The following is a 22,241-nucleotide window of genomic DNA, read 5'->3' on the forward strand; positions in this document are numbered from 1 at the left end:
TTTGTTGTTGCTGCTATATTTGTTTGGTTGGTATGGAGAAAGGGGAAGTTATTTTGTGGAGAAAGTTTTTTTTTTGGTTTTGGGTTGGTTGGGTGCAATGCCAATGGAGTTGCATTGGTTTGTTTATAGAGAACCGTATCCATCCATGAGAGCAGCAGAGAGTGTAGATTTCTATATGAAGAGTAAACATCAATTCTGATTTAAGTACCCACACTTGTGGTTACTATTTTTTTGCTATTATTGTTGTTTTTGTTTTTTCAATTGTGGTTGTATTTTTGAGAAAGTGGGGTTTTTTCTGTTTTGTTGGTTGGCTTGCTGGGATGGCTGGTTGCTGGTCATGATTCAGTGATTACTTTCAAACAATACAAAGCGCTCAGTAGTAGTTCCATATTACGTTTCAATATTTTTCTGTAGTTATTTTGTACCATTAATAATACACAAAATAGTTAAAAAAACGTTTACTTCTCCAATCGTTTGGATGTTTCGCGATCATTGAAGTTTTTGTTGGTTTCCTTAGGGCAAAACATTTAAACAAAAAAGTACTTGAAATACGAAGTAAAAAAATAAGAACACATCATGTCTGCCGAAGAAATCATGGATGAAGATGGCTATAATGTGGTACCTGAAGATGAACCGGTTAATATCACAATTTTTTTTTTGTATAAACAACAATTTTGAGAACTGTGCAACAACGACTTGAAAGCAAATATCACTTGTTCAAATAGAAATTGAAATTCGTTATTGTTTTCAATAAAGTCAAGGATATCTGTGGAACTTTAAGTGAGATTTTATAGCCAGCTACGCTTGGGAACTGTTCATAGAAGAAAGTCTTAAATTATCTGTCAAAGGTGGACCATGAACAAAAAGTATACAATTATATGTATATGGATGCCAGTCATATTCAGGAACAAAAAGCCAAGCACCGTGCACCGGAACTGTTTAACCTCTCCTTTTCCTGTATTCTACGGATGCGGATGTTTGTATGATATTGGTGATTGTAATGATATTGCATTAGGGAAGCCTAATGTGGCCACATTCCTAGACCCTGAGGTAGAGTCTGAGCCAGATTAAGCAGAAAAACGAAACTAAGACTACATTATATGCTGTTACAACAACAAATCCAACATACCACAGCAACCCCGCCATGGCCGGTTCTATGTACCCGAGGAAACATCATCTCGGCCACTCTGCAACTACATGTTCTTTTTCGTCTTTATTTCTATTTTGGGAGAGGTATGCCCGAAATTCCTGCTCCGAATTCTTCTGGTCCATGCTGGTATAGGGAGTAACCCCGTTTGTCATCGTCTCATCCACCATAGATCAGTGACGGTGAGATGCAACAGATGCCGCATACATTTAATGAATCGTTCAGGCCTGACCTACCTCAGGGAGTATAGCGATAGGGATTATTTTGCATCGTGCTGCGCCAACTTGATTCCCAGTGAGTTTTAGGACATTACCAGAAAGTCATAGCCCTGCTGAGCAAATTGATAGTTCCACATTTTGTCCCCTCAACGAGCAAGCACACCCTAGGAATAGAGGAGATTACCATAGTTCGTGTGACATATCCGTCACGTCCTAGGAAATTTAAATGCGCATCATTAGTTATGCCATTCAGAGGCAACGCGATTAGCGAATGAGCGTGATGAGCTTCGCCGTACGAACCCTTGCGATCCCAGAGTCAGAGAATTGACAACGGAATTGCAGCATTGAAACCGGTAGTAGTAAATAGTGGACAACGGTTAAGCCGTTAACGAACCCTGTAAAAAGGATTATCGGACATCTGTCATGTTTACCGGCATTGTTGTGACAGATACGAAGAGCTGCGGCGGTTATTTTAGACACAATTTATTGAGCAGCCAGATAGCGACCGGGCAAAGAGCGTTTTACGTGGTTTGCGATCTCTTCTAGCCCAGAAGGGACCACCACAATTTACGAAGGGTGATATTGCAGATGTTATCCGAGACGCAAAATCATCCAAAGCGCTTGGATCTAACGTAATTTCAATGGTGATGCTAAAGCAGTTGGATGAACCAGTAGTCGAGTATCTGAGCAATGTGCTCAACCTATCGTTAGCCACCCAAATAGTTTCCGAAGCCCGAAAAATTGGTAGAGTGGTGGTTCCGTTGCTGAAACCAAGGGTGCCGACAAAAGTGAATTATACAGGCCTATCTCACTTTTATCACCTGTAGCAAAGATACTTGATGTACTCCTCCCCATCAGAGCGTGTTATCCAATTGGCGACACGGGTCCCAGAAGCAGTATAATACCACAACACCAGTGCAATCCCACGGCAGCGGGTTCTTACGTACCGGATTGACCCGAAACCAAAAGTGTTTCGGCCAGCGGCTGCCAACCCAGCATTATATGCTGTTACAACAAGAACACCAGTGAACGCCATTTCTACACATATTATCCGAGGTCTTAACAAGAACAGACCGTGCCACAGAACAGTGATGATAGCATTGGATCTGACTGAAGTTTTTGATACAGTTTAGTCATGCTAAGCTGTTTGAGGATGTCAAGAATACTAACCTCCGGCCTTGTTTGAAACGTTGTGTCACCAACGATATGTGTGGTCGCCAGTCATACGTGGAATTCAGAAACATGAAGTCCAAACACCGTAGAGTGAAACAGGGAGTTCTCCAAGGAGGGGCGATTACTCAGGAACTTTTAAACCCGGGAATGCCAACTGTTCCGAGGTAAAAATCGCTACAGGCCACAGATTTGTAGAGCGGGAAAACCACCAACTAGGCATCCCTGGTTTAACCTCCGCGCTCTTGACGGCATTGAATTAATTACGTACGCGAATAATTGTACGTCCATGGTCCCACTGTTGATGAAATGTGTGTCACTCTAAACATCTATCTCTTTGATCTGGTTCCATGCGAGGAATATGAAAATACCTGACACTGCTGAATGTGCAAGTCGACGTGTTAATAATTCCTAGGACCAAGTACCCCTTTCCTGGGATGGTCACATTTGACAGCATTTTCACGTCGTCCGTACACGCCACAGCTCAAGTTCCTCGTCGGCAGCACTTGGGTGCAGACAACGAAACCTTGTTGGCCACATACAACGCGATAGGTCGGTCTGTGGTAAGCTAAGTGGCGCCAGTTTGGTCCGCGAATATAAGGGCAACCTGTCAGAATGCAGCCCTGAGAACTGCAACAAGGTGCCTCCTCATGACAACAGTGGACCATCTACGTGAGGAGACGAAGATTTTACCAGTACAACAACAGCACAACAAGATATTGTCGATGCAGTACCTGCTTTGGTCTAGTGGCCCCACCCAAACACGTCAGGAGAGATTCTCATGATTTGAAGAGAGAGGTCCAAAGGTATATACGAGAAACTCTAGATCAACGAGCCTATTATGAAGGCTTGAATAGCGTTCGCACTGATGCAGTTGCGAAGGCAGTACAAAGGTCCACTGTGAATACCATACTCTGTGGCCACACCTTCCCACCCCAGTGGTTTTATTCCAGTTATGATCTGGAAATTTCCTGCATGTGGATTGGGACCGCACGTCGCTCGGCACGTGTTTAATTGTCCAGGAGGCAGCGAGTTCAGGTCGCAAATTTTCGAATTGGATGTACGTTTAGAAGAGAACTATGACAAGGTGCAATGTATGGACGATATATGGCATTTCCTTTGGGAGATATCTTGAGCACTATCCATTTTATTTAGTGGCTGTAGGTCTTTTATAAGGAATGTAGGTATTTTCCCAATTAATTCAGGATTTTTGTGTGGGAGGAACCAGAAGGTTGGGACCTATCGGTCCATATTCGAACTTATTCTGTGTTTGGTAGAAATATTAAGATGTGGCAAATCGGTTTCTTCCTTCGACAGTTATCATGAGCACCATTTTAGAAAAAAAATTGTAAATTTTTGTGGGAAGGTACCCAAAGGTTTGGATCGATAAGTTTGGATAAAATATTATAAGATTTGGACCAAATTAAGATTAGGTCACATAGACCCTCCCGTGATGAAAATTTCAGAACAATCCGGATGGAAAACCTAAATCAGAGTTCTGCTCAAATGTGTTGTCATTTTCTCAAGTGGTCTTCAAGTCTTTTTTTCAGTGTCGCATTAAATTTATTCAGAGAAATTAATTCCCCTCTTCGCTTCCTCTTTCTTTCAGGAATATACTGGCCCTGGCGAAGAACCGCAGGTGGAAAAACCATCCAAAGGTGAAATAAAAGTCGCCAAATGGATGAAGAAAAATGTCAAAACTAAGAAAACCAAATTCTTAAGTCACAATGTAGAATATTTCACATCAAGCAAAGCCATCGATGCCCTAATGAAATCGAAATTTGCCGAAGGTTCTACCCCATTGTTTACAACACGTGAACAGATTGTGGAGTTCTTGGATATTATGTTGGAGCACAAATTTTTCCATCGAGCCAAAAAGGTACCAATTAGTATAGAGGCAACATCAGCGTCTGGCTCCAAAAACAAAGAAGAAAAGAAAGAAGTGAGCAGTGAGAAAAAGGAAACGAAAAAATAAGAGAAAAAAGATGCTGCTGTAGATTCGGCAGATGGTGGAGAGTTGAGCGGTAATAATGGTGCCGGTAGTGATGAAAATGGCGGCACTTCGGCAACCGGGGAAAAGAAAGAGAAAAAGAAGCGTAAAATCCGCCTGGATATGCATCCAGAGCAGGTGTTTGTTGATGGCTCCGAGGCATATGTGTGGATCTTTGATCCCATACCCATACATTATTGGATTTATGGTTTGGTATTACTGTTGGGAGCTATTGGTATTTGTATGTTCCCCTTGTGGCCACCAATGTTGCGCAAGGGTGTCTATTATCTGTCTGTGGCGGCTGCCGGTTTCTTGGTCTTCATTTTGGCTTTGACAGTGTTGCGTTTAATAATTTTCACAGTTGTTTGGGCTGTTACTGGTGGCAAATTGCATTTGTGGATATTCCCCAATTTGAAAGAGGATGTTGGTTTCTTTGCCTCTTTCTGGCCTTTGTATGAGGTAGGTGTGAAATAAGTATTTAAAAGAAGCATTGATACTAATTGTTGTTGTTTTTGGGAATAGAGTAAATATGTTACCGCCGAAGAAGATGAAAAATCCTCGAAATCTAAAAAGGGTTCCAAATCAAAATCCAAGAAATCCAAAGAAAAAGATAGCGACAATGAGGACAACGATGATGTGGCCCCTGACACTGAACCACTGGAACCAGAGAAAATTGAAGAAATCAAAGAACATGATGCTGATGTTCTGCTAAGACATCGCAATGTTGGCGGCGGCAAGCATGATGATGACGAATCACACAGTGGAAGCAGTAGTGCCAACGAGGCCCAACAAGAAACAGAATCTGCTAAATGGTGAGCATTTTTGAAACATTTAACATCTCAATATCCAATCTTATTTTTTTAATATAATCATATTTATTTCCCTTAATCTAGAGTTAGAAAAATGCCAATTTTTTAACCCGCCCCTTCCCCCTGCTTATTCATTCACATGGTCCTGCGTTCCTTTTGTTTTCTTTTTAAACTGATATTTCGTTTTCTTTTTTAATTATAACTGTTTTCGAATTTTTGTATTTATTACTTAATATTATTCTTAATGAATGCTGCATGACGACTATTGTTTTAAACTAAAAGAAAATATATTTAAATTAATATATTTATTAATTTTTTTGAATAAATGCTATGCTTTTTTTCAAAGTATTTATAATAATAACTTTATTTATTGGCTAATTAACAATGCTTTATTGTTTATTGAAATGTATGTTGAAGAGATGCTTTGGGACTGCCCTTTACCCTCCCACTGTGAAGATGCCTTGTAGAAGTTTTTCACAGAGAAAATTCAGTATCGGTATTCCCATAGGGTTTTCCTGTTTTGCTGATATAATCTCTGAAAAGATACATTGCTCCATTGTGATGCTATTCCGTTAATATATTATGTGAATAATATTACATATTGATATGCATATAAGTTTTAAATTTGTTCCGGTCTAAAAACGTTCATCGTCGTTAAGTATGCATAACAACCTATCTCAAGTTTCAATAATAGAATAGTTCACATTGCCTATCTTTTACCCTCCAGCATTGAATGAAACAAGTGCAAACTTGGCGTCTTCTCGAAATAAAAAAATAACTAACGTAGATGTCTATTAGCGAACGTTTATTCTCAGTGTAACTCCTGTACACCTCAGTCTTCTATTCTGCTCCAAGTTCTAACATCATATTTCGTTGTGTATTCCTTCACTTGAGATTTCACCATGATATCCAGCCTGTTGGATAAAGAGAGTATACCCAGCAAAATTTGAAGAAAGGGGTTCCATGTGATGACGTGATTTTATGGCAGCTTTTGCATTGGTTCAAAAGAACCCATGCAAAGGAAGTCTTGAAAGATCCGATCTTTTCATCAGCATTTGAATCCATTCCATCGATCCAATAGAGATGAATTTTGGGTTTTTATTTATACAAATTTTTCTAAATATAAAAGATTATTTACAATAGGCTTGATATTGTCGGAGACTCGAAATCACGATCAACGTTGTTAAAACGTTCGTCGTAATGATAGTGTCATTGCAAAGGTTTGGTGAAAATCACATGCCAAAGCATTGGTGGAAATGACATGCCAAAGCATTGGTGAAAATGACATGTCAAAGCTACACCAATGCTTGCTTTGACATGCTTTGGATCCGAAAATGCATAGCATCTTTTGGGCTCCATCCTCATATAAAATTCATCGATAAAGATGCTAAAAAGATGACATGCCAGAGCACTTGCACCCATGGATGAATGGCATCTTTGGCATTGAACATTTTGCTGGAACAATTGAGCAACTTTTTGCAATTATAAAAGTTTGCCATAACTTCTAGACTATCACAGATATCTGACTAAAATAAACTACTGATATATTCTATGAGTTTAGTTAAGTAGAACTGAGCTCTTAAAGTATTGGATTATTGCACCATTTTTATCCTGTATGACCATAAACATTAACTTGAGTTTTTCTCGAATCAGGCAAATGGCGTATGGAACACTTAAGCATGACGCCGACGATATGTATACATTCATACGATCAAAAATGTGACTCATTTAAATAATGGTTTAAATCCGTTTCAGACAATTTGGAAACAATTTAGCCCTGTCCATACGTATCTCTGTCTCTATCCAGCAGAGTGATCGATTGTGTTGGTCCAATGGACAAGGTTTGAACTTTTGCGAGTATAATGTAGAAACAAATTTCTAAAAAATGAACCTATAACAAAACTTATTTACTGTCCTAGGCTGTGTTTTTACTTGTTAATTTCTATAGTTTTTCGAGCCTACGGGACGCATTATGCGTTGATAGCATGTACTTCGTCTAAGCGACGCACAATGGTTCAGGAATCGATTTTCTTGGCCAAAAATCAAAATTTTGTTCCAAATTTAGTGGACTAGAACTTTTGTGGAACAACATGGAACAAAGTTCTGTTTTCACAGAAAGATGCCCGAAAGTCTCCTCTTCCAGCCCATATATACTTTTGTACCAGTCCCGTCCCGTTCCGTCCGTTTAAAATTTTTTTCAATTTATTGAAATTACATGGGTAAAAATGTGTGTTTTTCTATACTGTTTCCATATGAATTACAGTTTTTTGACACAAATTACAACTTTTTTGAGTATATGAGTTTTTATACGAGTTATATAAGTTTTATTAAAACCCAAGGAGAATTGTTTTAATTTTTAAAAAAATTTAATTTTTTTCTAAATTTTTTTTTACAAATTTTTGCAAAAAGAATTTTTCGAAATTTTTTCGAATTTTTTTTTAGTTTTTTTGGTAATTATTTTGTTGGTGTTTGGCCATCTTTAATACATAGGAAGATATAAAAACCACAAAAACACTCATACTTTGATGAAAAATAGTTAAAAAACTCAAAAGTTTAACTTTGACCTTGAATTTCTCTGCAACTACCGGACCGAACTTTACCGCTTATAATTCGTCTGAAAGCTGATTGTGTTATCTGTCTAACAAAAACAGAATTATGAATATATCTCTATCCGTTCAAAAGTTACAGAATTTTGACCAGGAAAAAACGATTCTGAACCACTGTGCGACGTTAACTTCCAGAATCTTTTTTGTTCGATATATTATGTCGATTACATCTACGCAGACCTTTAACATGATTCATTCAGAAATCCCACGGCAGCGGGTTCTTTCGTACCGGAGGGTTTCGGCCAGTGGCTGCCAACCCAGCATCGAACCTGTGCATGCTTCTACGTAGGTTTCTATGCTGCTGCAACAACAACATAGTTCCTTCAGTGTAAAGTGTAAGCTATTTGTGTCAGTATTTGTATACACCTTTGTATCTCGTATGACATTTCCAAATAGGGTGTTAAATATGTCATACGAGAAACTGTCACCTTCTCGGAAACATAGTTTCGTATTGATGACTAAGGACTCCCCCTATTCTTGTCGGGCCATTTAAAGGCTCCTTCTATTGCAGTCGTACCTTTAAGGGCCCCTCCTATTCTAGCAGAGTTTCTTACAAGCTCCAAATATTTTAGTCGGATATCTTATGAGCTTCTAATATTTTAATTGGACTTCTTATAGGCTCTTCATATTCTAGTCAACCCCCTTTTAACCCAGATAAAGCCACTGGTCGTTTAAACGCCACAAAAAATGGTTGCAAACATTGACGTAAAACTCTGGTTTTTTCGAATATTTTTGTGGGGTTTTTTGCATTTTGTTATAGTAGGTCTGTACGATAACCTCGCAAGTGAAAAGTACTTGCAAATACTCAGCAAGTTCTCAGTAACCTCTCTCCACCATTTTTACTCTCTCGAAGCAAAAAATTTGCAGATTGTTATCGAACAGCAATTTGTAAAAACTTGCAAGAAGTCAGCTGATTTAATAAACAAGAAGAAGTTGGCGAAAAAGATTAAATTTAACAATTGAAGGTGTCTAGCATTTTTTTATTTTCCATTTAAAATTACAAAAATATGAGCAATAAGAGGAAAATAGACCTCGTGTGTTCTCCAGGAATGGACAATATTTGTCCAATCCTTCAGGTACATCCCGCACACAATTTTGGAAAAGTTCACTTTAAGACCTGCTCTCGAATCACTGATTTTTGTTGAAGCATCTTGCATTCGCTGCCTCTCTTACGACAGTAAAGGTATTTCAAGGACAAGTCTATACTTCTTGAGAAAACAGCCCGAAAGGTTTAAAAACCCCAATGGCACCGTATGTAGTGGCTGCAGAGTTCGCTGTGGTCCTGTTTACAGCCATATTATGATTTACGTGGTCAAGTCCATAACCCCGTTGACTTGCCTCAACGATCCGGAACTGAGTTCCACCCGGCTGAAATCATTTCTGCCTCTTATGTGACGAGGTCCTTAGTGTTGCTTACAACTATAATTCCCTTTCCAATGCACAAATATAAAACATACTGTAACGCATTGCGATGTTTGGCAAACATATTTATTGATATCGTTAGACGGCCAGGTAGTCTACATTGTGTTTCTCCTACTCCATGGATGCACTGCTTTTCGCTGAGATTTGATACCTTTAAAATAAAAAAACAAGTAAGAAAAGTCTATAGTCGGACGGAGCCGACCATGGGATACCCTATACCACTATCCCTGGACAATCGCTCTCCACGGAACTTCTTTTCAATGATTATGAAAATTTAATTACCAAATATCAGAGATGTAATGTATAATACTTATGACCAAAACCAAAAAGTACGCTTCTACTTCATCATAAACTCAAGCTTTGTTTATTATTTTGACCTACAGAGCCGCTTTAAATTGGTTAAAATTTTGTTTTTGGTCCATTTCATTCCCTGAACATTTCACGATCATCAGCAAAAACTAATAATTTCTATTCTGTCCCGAACTCAACTTCCTTAAAAAATTGCGGCCTTAAGCTTGTTTAAAATTTTTAATGGACGGACACACATCGCTAAATCGCTTTATCTCGTCGAGATATGAATTTTGGCATACCAAATAAGGTGTCTAGGACGAATATTTCGTGGTGTTACATAAACTTTTGGATAAAAATGTGATTCTCCACACAGAACTCATTATATATTAGGCAGTAGGCCCGTTATCTAGCCAACACTTTATTGCAATTTACATCAGCGGAAAGGTCAGTAGTTTTTTCCCATATGTAGGCTACTTTGCGAAATATATATGTCCTCAAGGAATTAAAATATCGACCAAAAATAAAATTTTTATATTTTTCATACAAAAGTAATGGTCCATTTCACCCGCTAAAGAATATCAGATCATCATTCAAAATTGTAGACATCTTTTTCGACCTATACTCTTACCCGGTGCAAAATTTCGTGACTATTGATGTATAATTGCGACTTATAGCGAGTTTATTATTACAGTACAAACAAATAACGGGGTATATTAGGCTGTAACTCTGTTATCTGATCATGCACACCAATATAATTGGCATCAATTGAAAGGTCAAGCGTTCCACTTTCAAGTATTTCTCACTTGTCCGGAATGTCACTTCCAGAAAATAAGATATAAGCTGTATATTAAAATTTTTCACAATTTTCACACAAAAGTTTCGGTCCATTTAACCCTCTAAATATTATCCGATCGCCATCTCAAATTGCAAGCTTCTTCTTTGTGATATACTCTTACCTTATTTAAAATTACGCGTTTATCGGACTATTATTGAGACCTACAGAGCCGCTACAAAATTGGATAAATATTATGTTTTTGGTCCATTTCACCCGCTAAATATTTCACGATCATCACCAATAAGAATAGGGATCTATTCTGATCTGAACCCGACCTCCATACAAAATTTCGTGACGATCGGTCCATAATGGCGGCCTGGAGCGTGTTTACAATTTATAATGGACAGACGGACGGACTGACGGACGGACACACATCTCAAAATCGCTTTATCTCGTCGAGATATGAAAAATGGTATACCACATTGGGGGTCTCCGACGAATATTTCGCGGTGTTACATGAATTTTTACCAAAACAAACTTATAATACCCTTTTCCACATTGTGGTATAGGGTATAAATAGCCACCAGAAACTACAAAATAAGTTATTTTGCTTACATTAGCGTTTTCCATAATTTATTTAATATTTGTTTCCCTTTTTATATCTATTTATTTTAATAGCCAAACGTTTGTTTTTGTTTTTGCCAAGAAGTCCGCCACAGAACATTCGAATTTTAATCAGCTGATCAAACTTGCAAATTCTTACAAGAAAAATTTTCCTTGCAAAAACTTGTAAGCAAAAGTCTCCAAAACTCTTCAATATTCTCTCACTATTGTCTCCAAATTCTCTCTCTTCTACTTTGAAAGTTTGTTATCGAACAGCATTTTGTAAATTTGCAAATTTTTGCAAATTTGCACAAACTTTTGGGTTATCGTACAGACCTAGTATTGTCTGTTATCTGTCATTTCACGCTTAAAATCGACTTTTTGTAATTTTCGACTTTTGATAAAAATTTTAAATTTGCGATAAAAATTTAATCATAAATGTTAGAATCATAGAAAGTCAGGAATTTGTTAGGTATATAGTATAAGGGCCATTACTACATGTGTTCTTTTACTATCTGCTGGATTTGAAAACGCACAATAAACCAATTTGGAGGCATTAAAAATATAATGTTTAATGTGGAAAGTTAATTCCAAGAAGCTCCTCCTTAAAATGCAATCATCACTTTTAACTATAAGTTAACCGGAACGCTATAAATCTGTTCGGTAAATCCAAAGTATAACAAAAGAATACTTATTATAATGGGGGTATGAGTATTTTCTCAATCAAAAACCAAGGGATTGGCATGTAAGGATACACGTATATTAACCTCCAAAGTTTTTGGAACTTTTATAAGAAGGCCCGATTGCAGGAAAACTATACGTTTTATAGAAAAAAGTCTCAAAAATATAATTTTAATAAACAATTTAAAGTTTTCTCGCAAAAAAAATTCTCGGCGCTAAGTGGGTTAAGGGCTATTTGTACTGTAGAAGAGTCTTTTATTCTTTTCGGGACTTATGAGCTCCTCTTATTCTAGATTCGCAACTCTAGTATTGGTCGGACCTCTTTTGATTCATGTTATTCAAGTAGGATCTATCCTTATTTTAGTCGAACATAATATAAGCTTCGTCTAAGAGCTTTTCCTATTATTTTAACGTTTTCTTCTATTCAGGCAGAGCCCTTTATAAGATCCAAATATTCTAGTCGAACCTCTTACGAGTTTTTCACATTCTAATAGGACTTCTTATGAGTTCCTGATATTCTAGTCGAACCCTCATGTAGATGGTCCACTGACGACATGAGAAGGCACCCTTTTGCAGTTATCAGGGTGGCATTCTGACAGGTTAGAATATTTACCATCGCGTTGTACTTATGTGGTCAACAAGGTTTCTTTATCTGCACCCCAAGTTCTGCCGGCTAGGGAGTTGAGGACTTTGTTCCTGCATTTCACATTGTCGCAGATAGTTGCGATCTCAGTGCCTTCTGGAGAGAACGAAATTCAAGAGAGGTAAATGTTAAACAGTTTCGAAGACAACACCCCACCTTGGTGAACACTCTGTTTCACTCTACGGGGCTTGGACTTCTTGTTCCTGAATTCCACGTACGACTGGCGTCCACACATATAATTGATTATCCAACGTTTCAAACTTTGGCGTAGGGTAGTCTGCTCGATGTTCTCAAACAGTGTGGAGTGCTTGACAGTATCAAAGGCTCATAAGCCTAAATCAAGCGTCACCGTATTTGTTCCATCACACGGCTTGTTCTGGTTGAGATGCGTGCAGCGCTCTGCTCTGTGGAGATGTTGTTGTAACAGTGTTTTTGTTATGTTTATTTGTTCGTTCCTCTGTTCAATCTGGCTCTGGGTCTATCTCCAGTTCAAGAAAAGTGGCTGCTTCGATGGGATGTAGCCATAGATCCACTGGATTTAGATGGGTAGGTTTGGCGGGGCAGTTAAAAAGGTGTTGTGTGTCGTGCGGGCCCATGCCGCATACTGGGCAGATGTCTTGCACGGTGCGATCGATTTCCGCCCAATAAGAATTTAGGCGACTGCAATATCCCGAGCGTAGTTGGGCCAAAACTACTCTAGTTTGTCGTGGCAGCTGACGCTCCTCAGCTGCGATAGATGGAGGATGTACTCCAAATACTTTATTCACACTATAATTGCTTAAGGCCTTGGCAACTGCGTCCGTGTGAATGCTATTCAATCCTGCTTGATATGCTTGTTGATCTAGTGGTTCTCTCCTGTATCGTTGGACCTCTCCCTCTAGAGCATGGATATCCTTCCTGATCTCCCTGAATGGGCCGGGCCTACCCACAAGATGGTGATTGGGATGGTTCACACGATAACATCCAAGCAGGTACTGCAACGAAAGCATCTCATTGTGTTGCTTTACAGGAAGAATTTTTGTGGTCAACAAGGGTTCTTTATCTGCACCCCAAGTGCTGCCGGCCAGGGACTTGAGGACCTTGTTCCTACTTTTCAACTTGTCGCAGATAGCTGTGGCGTGTGCGCACGACGTGAATGTAGTGTCGAATGTGACCCCTAAAATTTTAGGGCAGTTTGTGGTCGGAATTCTGCTACCGTCGACCACGACATTCAACTCACGTCCAAACTGCGCTGTCCATGTGGTGAACAGAGTGGCTGTAGATTTTGTGGGGGAAATCTGCATATTCCTCGAATGGAAAAAGGTGGTAAGATCAGTTAAATAGTTGTTCAGTCTCTCACAGATGTCATCAGGATAGGTACCCGACGCCAGGATCGTGCAATCATCCACATACGTCCCGATCTCAATGCCGTCTGGAGGGGGTGGAATACAGGAGAGGTAGAGGTTAAACAGTTCCGGAGATATCACCCCACCTTGGGGAACTCCCTGTTTCACTCTACGGGGTTTGGACTTCTTATTCCTGAATTCCACGTACGACTGGCGTCCACACATATAGTTGACTATCCAACGTTTCAAGCTTGGCCGGAGGGTTGTCTGCTTAATGTCCTCAAACAGCGTGGAGTGCCTGACTGTATCAAAGGCTTTTGATAAGTCAAGAGCCACCATCACTGTTCTATCGCACGGCCGTCTCTGGTTGAGTCCTTTACAGATATATGTGGTAATGGCGTGCAGCGCTGTTGTCGTGCTGTGCTGCTTACGGAATCCATGTTGATGATCGGCAACTTGATAGCTATTTCTGATACTGGGGAGGATCAAGGCCTCAAGTGTCTTTGCTACGGGCGACAAAATCGAAATCGGTCTGTACGATTCACTTTTGCTGGCATCCTTGCCTGGCTTCCGAAGTGGGACCACCCTGCCCATTTTCCAGACTTCGGGAACAACGAGGGTGGCTAGCGACAAGTTGAAGACTTTGGTGAGATACTCGACTCCCGGCTCATCCAGCTGCTTCAACATTACCATGGAGATTCCATCAGGGCCCAACGCTTTGGATGATTTAGCGTTCCTGATGGCATTGGCAACATCATCCATTGAAAATTGTGGTGGTTCATCCTCGGCATGTACGTGTACATGTTGTTGTTGTTGTCGTGATGTGCTGCTTACGGAACGCATGCTTATGATCGGCAACCGGATAGCTATTTCTGAGTCCTCAATAATCTTCGAGGATACGATTTACCTTTGTTGACATTCTTGCTTGGCTTCAGTAGCGAGACTACCATTCCCTTTTTCCCGAAATCGGGTATGGTGTGGTTGGCAGGTTGAGAACTGTCGTAAGATACTCAACTCCCGACTCACCCGTCTGTTGAAGAATTACCATGGACAATCCGTCAGTGTCCAACCCTTTGGATTATTTTGCGTTCCTGATGGCATTTCCAATATCATCTATTGTAAATTGTGGTGGTTTCTCCTCGGTAGGAAGAAATCTAATGCAACGTAGTACTCTTCTCTTCGCAATGTCACTACGGAGATGCTTTAAAATTTTTTGTTTAAAAAATTTGCGCACCTGTTTGGATCGGTCAGCGTATCGTCGACTTAACTCCTATATTCTTACCAGGTTTGAATGTGAGTTAACCGTTGCTTAACCCCTCTGCTGTTGGAGGGACTGTAAGTCTTGTATTCTGGTGAAGACGAAGACGACACACTGGGGCTGTGTTCATGCAGCAACATAGTCCCTGTCATAGTCCCTCACATGGACGATTCCAGAGCAACACATGCGAATCTTTATACCCTACACCACTATGTGGTAAGGGGTATTATGTGTTAGTGCATTTGTATGTAACGTACAAAAGGAAGCGAGATAGACCCATAGTTCCTTCTAGGGATATACATAGAATCACTTTCTGAGTCGATTTATGCATGTCCATCCGTCCGTCCATCCGTCCGTTCGCAACATACAGGTCGCATTTGTTGACCGATTTCGCTGAAAATTGGGGAATACCATTTTTTAGCCGTCGGAAGATCAAGTTCGAAGATGGGCTATATCGGTCCAAGTTTTGGTATAGCCCCCATATAACGGTACCACCCGATTTAAGGTATTTTACATTTGAGGTTCCCAATGGCCGCGAAATTGCTCCACTAAAAATTGTCAAGATAGGTCCACGGTTCGGTATAGTCCCCATATAACGATAGCTCCCGATTTAAGGTATTTTATGGATCTTAGCCACATTTTTTGCCCAAACTAGCTGAAATTTTACATTTGAGGTTCTCAATGGCCGCGAAAGTGCTCCACTAAAAATTGTCAAGATAGGTCCACGGTTCGGTATAGTCCCCATATAACGATACCTCCCGATTTAAGGTATTTTAGGGATCTTAGCCACATTTTTTGCTTGAACTAGCTGAAATTTTACATATGTGGTTCCCAGTGGCCATGAAATTTCGCCACTTAAATTGAGCCAAATTATATCGAAATCGGTTCCGATTTGGATATAGCTCCCATATATATTTTCGGCCGATTTCACGTATTTTCTGTACCAAGTCTAGAAATAAATGTCCAAATTATATCCAAATCGGTTCAGATTTGGATATAGCACCCATATATATTTTCGGCCGATTTCGTGTATTTTCAGCTCCAAACACGATATATAAGTCCGATTTCAATGATATTTGGAATGTGTGACTGAATTCGGTCTGGAAATAAATGTGCCAAAATATATCAAAATCGGTTAAGATCTGGATATAGCTCCGAATTATATTTTACATATTCACAGTGGTGTAGGGTATAATATAGTCGGCCCCGCCCGACTTTGATCCTTTCCTTACTGGTTTTTTGTTGAATTTTATAACTGCCCCTGCCCTGCCCTTTGTATGTAGTGGATGAGGATGTAAAAAACGGATCACAGCCATATTGGTCTTGGGTTTTCCAAGAGTTTCTTTCTGTAGAAGACTCCTTTAGAGGGGCTTTTATCTGTAGAAGTCCCATTCATAGGATGTTTTAACTATGGAAGGCCCCTTTAGAGGGTTTCTATCTTGGAGGGGGTTTCCATCTGTGGACTTCTATATGCATTTATCTGTAGAATACCCTTTTATAGGGACATTTATCTGTAGAAGACCTTTTTGAGAGAAGGCGTATTAATCTGTATGTAGGAAGCCCCTTTAGATTGAGACTCTATCTGTAGAAAACCATTTAAGATGTGCTGCTATCTTTAGAAATTTCCATTAGATGGCTGTCTATCTGCTGTGTAGCTCCTTAGAGGGGCTTCTATCTGTAAAAAAATGAAAGACCACATGGTTCTATCTATAGAAGACCCCTTTAGAGGTGTTTAGAAGGAATTCTATCTGTAAAAGAGCTGTTTAGAGCGAATTTTCTCTGTAGAAAAAATCTTTAGAAAGTAGAAAACCGTTTAGAGTGGAATTTATATGACGCCATGGGATTGTATTGAAACTTTAAGAAGTCACTTTAAAGAAGTCAAATCACAAGTACTTTGGAAATGTTTACGATTTGTTTTTTTATTTAGATCAAATGTTTATAAAATATTTAATAACAAATTATCTTTGTTTTTATTTGCAGTTCACACAACGAATCCGAATCAGAATCGGATGGCAAGGACTATGAAATAATCAATTCAAGTGAGGTTGAAGTCAAAAACTAATGACGAGTGGGCAGCGCAATAATAACCAAACTCCAGATATGAAATGAATGGAATGAATGAATGGGGGTCTCTTTAGATTACTCCATACAACAGACAACAAAAAAAAAAGAAGAGCGACCATTGAGAAACATCACTAAAATATTAGTAAATATACAACTTGTAGAGAATAAAATAAAAGTCGTCGTTGTCATGCATATTTACAAGAAAAACAAATATATAGACACCCATTCTGGAACACACAGACACACCCATACGCATATAACAACCACACATTCGTATATGTAATTGTAAATTATTTGGCTTAAATGTAATACATGCTATTTTTAAGCTAAGCTCGCTCCCCTAACCTCTACACTCACTAATTTTTTAACTCATTAAAAAACTTTCTATTGTGCTCTCACACACCCACTCACTATTCCCCTTCTCTCCCCTTTCGATATAGTTGTCTAATATTCTTCTAGTTGTCTATGCAAGTAAGAAAAAATGGTTTAAAATTCTTTAAACAAAAAATTAAGACAGAAAATTATTGAATTATTAAATAAAATTATTGGTGAAAAGAAAATGATGATTTTTTTATGAAGAGCTTTGTAAGAGAAGACGAATTATATAGTAGAAGAATTAAAAAAAAAAAACAGCGAAACGCAAAAAGTGATTGATTTATCTATGCAAATTTTACTCTTTATTACTTATTAAAATAAATTAGGGAATTCAATTTTAATAAAAAAAAAACGAAAACAACAGAAAATAAAAATATTAAACTCTATCAGATATTGATCTAAATAAACAATGAAAATGCATTTCTTGTAGAGCAGCAAGCATTTGTATTTTTTGTTGCATTGTTTTTTATATAAGAAAAACAAAACAGATGATTGAAACACATGGGCTGAAAAAGTCGTGGTCCTTAAAAAGAAGTGAAAATTATCTCTATTTAATGTAATTTCCAATTAAAGGAGCACAAACTAACTCCAAAACATCAATACCTTGCCAAAAATTGTCATAATGCAACAAACATCTTCATCTTAGAGTACGCTTTAGCTGGCGTTTACTACCATCATAAACTATCCCAACTCGATTTACTTCGCGGTAAAATATATGAAATCACCCATCAAATAAAATGGATTACCTTTATCATGCTAACACTCGCTAGTGTAAACATATTCCCAAAACTCTTCAGCTCATGTGTTTAGTTCGCAGCCAACCAACCACTCAACTAAACGATTTTATACAATTTTTTTCTTCACAACTTCCTTCCCTCCCATATTTATTATCGTTGTTGACATCTTCCCCTATTGAATATGGGATATTAGAACTTCAAAAATTGCAATATCTTTTTTTGTTAACATTTTTTTATTGTTTTTCAAAGATATTATTTTTTATTATAGAAAAACACACACACGTTATATTTTCTAGTTTAAAAAACAAACAACCACAATAACAATACATGATGAAAATCTTTTTTTTTTAGTGAAATATATCAATGTAATTTAAATGATAAACTTTAAAACTATTTAGCAACACAAAACTAAATAAGAAAAAAATTATTTCATAAAGAAAACAAAAAAAATCTATAAACTTTGTTTATATAAAAAATGTAATGGAAAAAAATCTTGAAAAAAAACAATAAAATATTTACAAAAATAAAGAAGAAAATGTTTTATTTTTTTCTCGAAAAACTGCAGCCGGCCGAGCTTGTCACGGCCTTAGTTTAGACAATATCGTAACGGAAAATGTGCTTAAAAGTGTAAAATTGATCCGTATGGCCCGGCATATCGATATCTACACCACATCTGATTTTCGACCAGCGACTGTCACATCAGTGTACATATATTTTTGTTTGTATCGGTTTTCTATGTTGGAGCAGCATATCCCGGTATGTTTGCTCCGGATTCTTTTGGTCCAAGCCGGACGGAGGAACACCAAGGACAAATATGAATGTTTTTACAAATTTTATAACCTTTGCACATTTTCCCCCAAAATCCGTTTCCGTACGCCAAAAAGTTGTAAAATGTCCGCTTCTCTTTAAACTTCGGCATTTGTTCCATTTTAGATGTTCCTTCCATTTTTTCAGTTTTTGTACTTTTTTCAAAGTTCGCTCTTTTGTTACGTTTACCACTAAAAAAGTGCGGGAACACACATTATATGTCGGGAGTGGGTGCATAGCAGATATTGCTCTGGACTCGAACATGCGAGGAATTACGTCATGAAATATGTTGCTGCATGCTGCGTGATCACGGCCCCCAATTAGTCGTCGTTGTGGAAAATAGTGGGCTTCATGAGTCGGAAGTATTTCATACATCATCAACAACAGCTGACAACATAGCAGAACAGACCCTCTCAGACCCTCAGAAGATCTACGAAGATCGAATGAGTCTCCCCTTCGCTTCACAACGGTTGAGGTTAATACAGCGATCGTCAAGTCCAAACCGTCTAAAGAGTTAGGTTTGGACGGCCATGCTCAAACATTTCAATCCAGCAGCAAAGAGCCAATATCGTAACACTATCTGTAAACCAGTCAGTGATTCCAGAGTTATGGAAAATGGCCACAAGTATTCATCTGCCAAAACCGGATAGAGCTACCAACTGTTGGGAATCATAAAGGCCAATCACCCATCAAGAATTTAGAGACAAAAAAGTCAAAGAGTAGAAAGGTTGAAATTGGTGTACAACAAGGCGGAACCTTTTTGAACTTTTATTTAATCTTTCAAAGCTACCTGCACATCCTGATGGTCTTATATGCAGACGACTGTGCCGTAATTGCGACAGGAGTAAACATCAAAGAGCTAGGGGAAAACTGAGCAATTACCTTGCAAGATCATCAGCATTCCTGCAGAGCTACCACAAAAGTCCAACGAAACAATCTGCAAATCTTGAATTCAAGAAGTAATGAAGTAAACATGAAGATCGGAGACTTGGCAATTCCAACCGTGCAAAACCCGACACTCAGGTCACCTTCGACAATCTCCAGGACATTCGATGATACAGTCCCATCTGCCAGGATGCCATACCATCTGACATCGACAGACTATTAATGGCTGCTTGTCAGAGGGCGATTCACAACTTAACAAACAGTCCAGCAAACGGGTATGAATCACATCATGTCATATAGCAGCATCCTCTGACGGCTTCGGATATCAAGAGATCCTTGGCACACATCAAGCTAGAATAATCCAAGGTATTTAGAACGTGTGTCCATTCTCATGTCAAGCCGATTCCACAAAAATGTGGCCTATTGATTTGTGGTTCAGGCTATTACTATTTGCGGCATTCCTTCATATATCATTATGGAGATACTACGTGAATATGACTGTAATGACAAGGAAAATATGGAGGTTGCAGTCAGGTGTGGAGCCGTCGAGGTAGATTTCCTTAGTGTATACATCCCCATGAATGGTTGTACTCCTGGTTATAGGCTCATCATTTGTCCACTTTTGCAATTTCATAACCTACTTGTCTTAGGGGTCTTTAATGTACATCACAATGACATGAGGGGTATGAGCAGATTGATAGCTCTACGTTTAGTGTATAGTGTCACAGTTCGGCAGACCCAAATCTGACAAATGACGTAGCTGGTCGTTTCTCTTGGGTTAGATCATCTCCCGATAATCATCTCCATCAGGACGCCGGACTTTCAGCAATCAATAGAAAGCTAATTGCACTAAACCTGGAGAACTTACTTCCCAACGTCATTACGACCTGTTGGTCGAATACCGGAAATAAGACCGAATATCACAGCAATCATGGCCTCTCTAGCAAATGGGCTTCGTCGAGCCAACCTCAGAGGCAGGGTGCTGAATGAATGAAGTTACAACTTATTTTATTCGACAATTTGTTGAGCACCCCCAAGGAGGAGCCACTTCAATTCCCGTTAGGAACGATAAATCATGCATAGCGTTGGGTCCCGACAGAATCTCCATGGTATTGCTGTAACAACCGGATGAGCCGCGTGTTGGGTATCTCATCAAACTTAACAAACTGTCGTTAGCCACCCACATCGAGCCCGAACTCTGGAAAATCGGCCGGGTGGTCCCGTTTCTGAAGGCACAGTGGGTCCGCTTCTGAAACCAGCCACATCATACCAGATGTCTGGACAGGGTGCTCCCGCTACTGAAGGCAGGCAAGGATGTTAGCAATGGTAAACCGTACAGTCTCTTCACTCCATGTTTCTTGACGGAGGTCTCTGGTATCCAAGTATGGATTTTGCAGCTATTTGCATACTCCTCATACCATTGTCAGATATTTCACTATGGAGACTGAATTTGCAGACTGTTGGACCAAAGATATTCTCCTTTCCAATTTTGGCATTAAAGTCGCCTAGAATACTTTTAATGTCATGGGCAGGACAACGGTCATAGGTTTCTTCTAAGCGCTCCTAAAATATATCTTTGGTCTGTTCGTCCTTGTCTTGAGAGCATGAGCCCAAATAAAGCTGATGTTGAACAATTTCGATATTATTCGAAAATTTTAGCAAGTCTTTCATTCACTGAGTGAAGCTGGATGTCAGATGTTTTAACCTGCGACCAACTACATAATTGTCTGGTTTTGGGGAACTATAATGCGCATCATGAGATGTAGCATTCGGCCCTCGGAAACGACCAGAGTGGTACAGCGCTGGCTGAGCAGATTGATAGCTCTACGCTTTGCTCGGTCAATGAGGACGCTGGATTCACCAATCACCGCTTCAGAGAACTGCCCAATCCTTCTGATGTTCGGGTAGCGTAAAGGACGTTCCGAGACATCATCACTGCTGCAGCCGCTCGCCATATACCTGCTGGTCGAATACCCGAAGTTAGACCAAACTTCCCAGCAGAGGCGACGGGATTAGCAAATGAGCTTCGTCGAGTCAACCCCAGTGACCCCAAAGTCAGGGAGCTGAAACTGGAAGTTAACAGGCTGGTCGGTGGGCATAGGCGGAACAAGTGCTTAAATCATCTGAAGAGTTGCAACATTAAAGTTGTTTTAAGTAAATTGTGGGCAACGGTTAAGTCACTCTCGAACCCCAGAAGGAGGGAAGATAGGACCTCAGTCACGTTTGACGACGTTACGTTGGCTGAACGAAAGACGTGCTCAATTTATTTTAAACGACAGTTTGTCAAGCACTCTGGGATTGACAGGAAGAAGAGAAGAGTACTACGTCGCATCAGATCTCTTCCGGTCGAAGATAAACCATCACAGTTTACAATGGATGATGTTGCGAATGCCATATGGAACGCTAAATCATCTGTTGGGCCCTGATGGAATATC

General features: G+C 39.2%; 1 pseudogene; it reads left to right on the plus strand.

Annotated features, from left to right (window-relative positions):
• The first annotated feature begins 454 nt into the window (after positions 1-454).
• On the plus strand, positions 455-18,650 carry LOC141405036 (translocation protein SEC62-like; annotated as a pseudogene).
• Positions 18,651-22,241: the final 3,591 nt, after the last annotated feature.

This window comes from Musca autumnalis, unplaced genomic scaffold (genome assembly GCF_047663935.1).
Source record: "Musca autumnalis isolate F117 unplaced genomic scaffold, ASM4766393v1 scaffold_5, whole genome shotgun sequence".
NCBI lineage: Eukaryota > Metazoa > Arthropoda > Insecta > Diptera > Muscidae > Musca > Musca autumnalis.